The sequence below is a fragment of the Erinaceus europaeus genome, chromosome 17 (assembly GCF_950295315.1).
Source record: "Erinaceus europaeus chromosome 17, mEriEur2.1, whole genome shotgun sequence".
In the NCBI taxonomy this organism is placed as follows: Eukaryota; Metazoa; Chordata; class Mammalia; order Eulipotyphla; family Erinaceidae; genus Erinaceus; species Erinaceus europaeus.
In genome coordinates this window covers 76,894,915-76,900,914 of record NC_080178.1, presented here as the reverse complement: position 1 = coordinate 76,900,914, position 6,000 = coordinate 76,894,915, and the positions used below count along the sequence as shown (strand labels likewise).

The 6,000-nt window shown below is 41.7% G+C and overlaps 1 long non-coding RNA gene across 1 annotated transcript in view; it reads left to right on the top strand.

The window, feature by feature from the left end:
* The first annotated feature begins 1,735 nt into the window (after nucleotides 1–1,735).
* Nucleotides 1,736–6,000, top strand: part of LOC132533910 (uncharacterized) — a 74,138-nt gene continuing 69,873 nt past the window's right edge. Inside the window, exon 1 of the long non-coding RNA XR_009545672.1 lies at nucleotides 1,736–2,416. This is a non-coding gene — a long non-coding RNA (uncharacterized LOC132533910). The remainder of the gene's footprint in view (nucleotides 2,417–6,000) is intronic.

Below are 6,000 nucleotides of genomic sequence, written 5' to 3'. Positions count from 1 at the left end.
GTTTCACCCATAATCATACTAGCTGAAAGTAATGCTATTCTCCATAGTTAAAATTAAGTAATTTTAAATGGATAATTATTTTAAAGACTTAGTATTTTTATGAGTGGTAAGGGAAAGGGAAGGGAGTAGGAAGGAGAGAGAGGGAGAGGGAGAGGGAGAGGGAGAGGGAGAGGGAGAGGGAGAGGGAGAGGGAGAGGGAGAGGGAGAGGGAGAGGGAGAGAGAGAGAGAGAGAGAGAAACAGACCAAAGCACTGCTGTACTCTGGCATATGGTGGTGCTGGAGATTAAGCCTGATCCTCAGGCCTGCATGTGCTCTAAAATGTTGGGCTATATTCCCAATCTTGTAATCATTTTTAAATTATTTCAGATAATTCCTTTGTTTGAATGTTTCCTGGTGTCTGAAGTCCCACATTGCTGGGAATTGAACCTGGGACTTTGGAGCCTCAGACATGAAAGTCTGTTGCATAACCATTATGCTGTCTCCACAACCCTAATTTATATTTCTTTAATGGTTGATGATGTTGAACATGTTTTTATTTTTATTTGCCATCTATGTGTTCTCTTTGTAGAAATCACTGTATCTTTTGTCTGTTTTCTAACTGGATTGTTTTCTTACTGCTGATTTCTTTTAAAAAATATTTATTTATTATTGGATAGAGACAGAGAGAAATTGAGACGGGAAGGAGAGATAGAGAGAGAAAGAAACAGATTCCTGCAGCTAGACCTACTTCCCCACTCGTGAAGTTTTCATACTGCAAGTGGGGACCCGGGGCTTGAACCTTGGTCTTTGCGTACTATAATATGAGTGCTCAACCAGGTGTGCCACCGCCTGGCCCCTTACTGTTGATTTCTTAGAGTGCTCTATGGTCCTTCACATAGTTGGTTTGCAAACACATTCTTAATGTCTGCATCTTCTCTTTTTTATTCTCTTATCGGGATATTTTGCAAAAAAAAAAAAATTGATCTTGATGAAGTCTGAAGATCATTTCCTCTGGTGATTCATGTTCTCAATTTGCATCTAAGAATTCCCCACATCCCTCCATTGTCTTTGCCTAAAAGTTTCATCGCTTGATATTTTACATTTAAGTCTAATAAACTTAAATTTATTTTCCAGTGTGAACTTTGGGTTGAAAGATAGTTTCTTTCCTTACAGATATCCAATTGCCCCTAAAGCCCCAGTGGCCTAATGGATAAGGCTGACATATCCAATTGCTCTTATAAGGTCATCTTTCTTCCATTCCTTTTTATTCTTCAGTCAAAAACAAGACATTGGCTATGGTGACTGTAGGGCCGGAGCCCAGAACTTCGGTGGTGGTTGTGGTGTGGAATTATAGCCTTGAAATCTTATAATCATGTGAATCACTTTTATTTATTTATTTATTTATTTATTTATTTTCCTCCAGGGTTATCGCTGGGGATTGGAGGCGGTACCACAAACCCACTGCTCCTGGAAGCCATCCCCCCCCCCATTTTATTGAATAGGACAGAGAGAAATTGAGAGGGGAGGGTGAGATAGAGAGAAAGAGAGACACCTGCAAACCTGCCTTACTTTACTGTTTGTGATGCATCCCCCTGCAGGTGGGAAGTTGGGGGCTCGAACCTGGTTCCTTGCACAGATCCCGGTGATGAATCACTATTAAATCACTAGTAAAAACTCCATTAAGTTAAAAAATTACTTGGCTGGACTTGTGTGGATAATTTTCCTTAGTCTATTTCATTGATCTACATGTCTATACACCAATGCACTATTCTGTTTACTGTGAGGTTAAAATTTAAGGCTCATTAATTTTTTTTTCCTCTGAAGAATACCTATATTTGATTTTGAGAGTTAATGTATGCCAGGCATTTCTTTTTTTTTCTTTATTTTTTGTTATCTTTATTTATGGGATCGAGACAGAGATAAAGAGGGTATGAAGAGATAGGGAGGGAAATAGAGAGACACCTGCAGCCCTGCTTCACCACTTGCAAAGCTTTTCCCCTGCAGGTCGGGACTGGGGGCTTGAACCCAGGTCCTTGCGCACTGTAACATGTGTGCTCAACTACGTGCGCCACCACCTGCCCCCCCCCAGGCATTTTTTTTAAACACATAAGTTCTTCATATACATCAACTAATTTGTCTCACTTTATAGGTGAGAAAACTGTCATAAGAAACAAGTCTGGAACTCAGATTCACACATGACCCTGTGTGCTCTGAAGTGAGCAGATTCTCACCTGTCCGCAGAATTCACTCCCCTGGGCTCTGCACTGGCAATTTGCATTAACCTGTGTCGAGAGGCATGAACAACACTGAGTCTCGTTGCATTGGCCTCGGGCAAGTTGATGAGGATGTGGTTCACTACATCACATGTCCTCTTTAGGACAGATGGGAAAACTCTCTCTCACATCTCAGTACCAGGAATGCATAGAGTTCTCCTGAGTAAGTGGTTTGTTTTTATCTCTTGGACATTGTGAAACTGTATCAGTGATTACATTTCCCACTTGTGCTGGCTTCTAAAAAGCTCAGAACTAAAATTTCAGCCTATCTTTAGCAATTATGTGTACTGGGTCTAATATTACTTCTGACTTCAGCGTATTTTTCTACCTACTGTTTTATTTTAGTCTTTGAAAAAAAATAGAAGATGCTGAATGATGGTGGCAAAGGATCTAGGCTGGGGTTGACAGAGGTTTGCAGACACCTGTCAGAGAGAGATGAGAAATTGGATTCATGACTCAGCTGTACTATAATCCATTAACCCCTCCAATAAAAAAATAAAAATCAGGGGCCGGGCGGTAGTGCACCGGATTAAGTGCACATAGTATGAAGTGCAAAGACCAGCACAAGCATCCCAGTTTGAGCCCCCGACTCCCCACCTGCTTCGCAGGTGTATCTCTCTGTCTTCCCCTTCTCTCTCAACATCTCTCTGTCCTATCCAACAATAACAGCAGCAGCGGCAACAACACTGGGAAAAGGATGGCTGCCAGGAGCAATGGATTTATAGTGTAGGCACCGAGCACCAGCAATAACCCTGGAGGCAATAAATAAAAACAAAAACAATAATAAAGATACGAATGCAGTGGTCTGGGAGGTGGCGCAGTGCATGAAGCATCGGACTCTCAAGCATGAGGTCCTGAGTTCAGACCCCGGCAGCACATGAACCAGAGTGATATCTGGCTCTTTCTCTCTCCTCCTGTTTCTCATTGATAAATAAATAAAATCTTAAAAAAAAAAGATACAGGGAGTCGGGCGATAGCGCAGCAGGTTAAGCACATGTGGAGCAAAGTGCAAGGACCGGCGTAAGGATCCCGGTTCGAGCCCCCGGCTCCCCACCTGCAGGGGAGTCGCTTCACAGGCGGTGAAGCAGGTCTGCAGGTGTCTGTCTTTCTCTCCCCCTCTCTCTCTTCCCCTCCTCTCTCCATTTCTCTCTGTCCTATCCAACAGCAATGACATCAATAACAACAATAATAACCACAACAATAAAACAACAAGGGCAACAAAAAGGGAAAACGAATAAATAAAATCTTTAAAAAAAAGATACGAATGCATAATAGAAAACATTGACAAAAAGGCCTTAAAATACTTTATGACTGATTTAATAGTGATTTACGAGATTATAAGATATTAGGGGTATAGTTCCTCCACTGCTCCTACCACCAAAGCTTTGTGCTACCCTTTCCCTCTCCACTCCAAGGCAAATTACCATAATTCTCCTAAGATCTCAGACACTGATGAGCCACTTGGTCTTTCTTTCTTTCTTTCTTTCTTTTTTTTTGCAAGTTCATGTTTTTCAGTTCTCTAGATTCCACATAGAAGTAAATTATCCAGTAGTTATCTTTTACTTCCTTCCTTACTTCACGAAGCATAATCACTTCCAGTTCTCCCCATTTTGTCCTGGAGGACACAATAGCATCTTTTTAAAATTGTCAACTAGTCGTCCATTGAGTGTATGCTCCATAACCTCTTTATTCGGTCATCTGTCAACGGGCCTTTAGGTTACTTCTGTATTTTGGATATTGTGAATAATGCAACTATGGACATAGCATTGAAGGATGCATATGACCCATTGAATTAATTGTTTTCATGTCTTCTGGGTAAATGCCCAAGAAGGTATTTGCATTTGTTACACAGTTATCCATACTGCTCTTCATAACAGTTGTAGCTGTGTGCATTCCCACCAGTAGAGTAACAGAGTTCCTTTTCCCCACATCCTCACCATCATTTGTCACTTCCTGTTTTGTTGCTGTCGGCTGTTCTCAGTGTGAGGTGGAATCTCAGTGTGGTTTTACGTAAGTTGCATTTCTCTTGTGATGAGTGAAGTGGTGCATTTTCTCAAAGGTTTGTGCGCCATGTGCATCTCTTCTTTCAAAAGCTATCTACTGGGGCCAAGTGGTGGTGCGCCTGCTTGAGAGCACCTTACCATGTGCAAGGATTAAAGTCCAAGACCCTATTCCCCACCTGCAGGGGAAAACTTCACGAGTGCTGCAAGTCTCTCTCTCTCACTCTCGCTCTCTCTCCCTCCTCCACCTCAATTTCTCTCTGTCTCTGTCCAATAAATATAACTTTTTTAAAAAAGGAAACTGTCTATTCAGGGGTTGGGCAGTGGCATACCCACTTGAGTGCACATGTGACAATGCACCAGAACCTAGATTCAACCCCAGTCCTCTAACTGCAGTGGGAAATCATTAAAAGTTGTCAAACAGTGTTGCAGGTGTCCCTCTTTCTCTCTCCCTATCATCCTCTTCTCTCTTGGTTTCTCTTTGTCTCTATCCAATACATAAATGAACAAATAAAATCTCTAAAAGAGAAACCGGGGAGTCAGGTGGTAGTGCAGTGGGTTAAGCGCATGTGGCACAAAGTGCAGGGACTGGTGTAAGGATTCCGGTTTGAGCCCCCGGCTCCCCACCTGCAGGGGAGTCGCTTCACACGTGGTAAAGCAGGTGTGCAGGTGTCTGTCTTTCTCTCCCCATCTCTGTCTTCCCCTCCTCTCTCCATTTCTCTCTGTCCTATCCAACAACGACAACATCAATAACACCAACAAGGGCAAAACAACAAGGGCAACAAAAGGGAATAAATAAATAAACAAATATTAAAAATAAAGAGAGAGAAAACTGTCTATTCGGAGACTTTGCCCACCTTTTTTTTCCATTAGATTGTTCCTTTTCTTTTTGTTGAATTGTCATAGATGTTTCATATCCATCACTTGTTAGATGTGTGGTGTGCAGATACCTTCTCCTGGTTTCTGGGTTGCCTGTTTATCCATGTAGAATTTCATATTTTACAAGAAGCTTTTAAATGTGATGGAATCTAGTTTATTTACTCTTGTTTTAGTTTTACTTACTCATAGGGCTGAGCCTCCAAATACATCTTTGAAGTTAAGGTCTTGGAGTGTTTCACTGATATTTTCTTCTGTGTACTAGTTAGCTTCCAGTCTAATATCCAGATTTTGACCCACTTTAAGTTAATTTTGTGTATGGTGTGAAGTAGTGGTCTACTTTCATTTCCCCCTTCTCTCCTTTTATTTTATTGGGGGGATTAATGGCTTACAGTTAATGCTATTATGGATACATGTGTAAAAACTTTTTCAGTTTTCTGCAAAATACAATCACTCCCAAGCCAGAACCTTACCTCACTAGGGAAAGATAGAAACAGGCTGGGGGGTATGGATCGACCAGCCAATGCCCATGTCCAGCGAGAAGCAATTACAGAAGCCAGGCCGTCCAAATTTTGGTCCATTCTCCCAGAGAGGGAGGGAGAAATGTTAGGGGAAGATGAGCAGAGGGCTCTGAACTCTAATTTCATCAGGACCAGGAGAGAAGAGGGAAAGAAGAAGGACATTTGGAAGGAGTCATAGGTGTAGGAGAGACTTAGAAAGGATGAGAGGGCAAGACCATAGGAAAAATGATCAAATATGTATAAATATAGACAGATAATTATAGAAATAATAGCCTACCCATATCTACAATATTGGGAAAATAGCTATGGTTTCCAATGGAGGGAATGGGCATATAGAACACTGGTAGTGG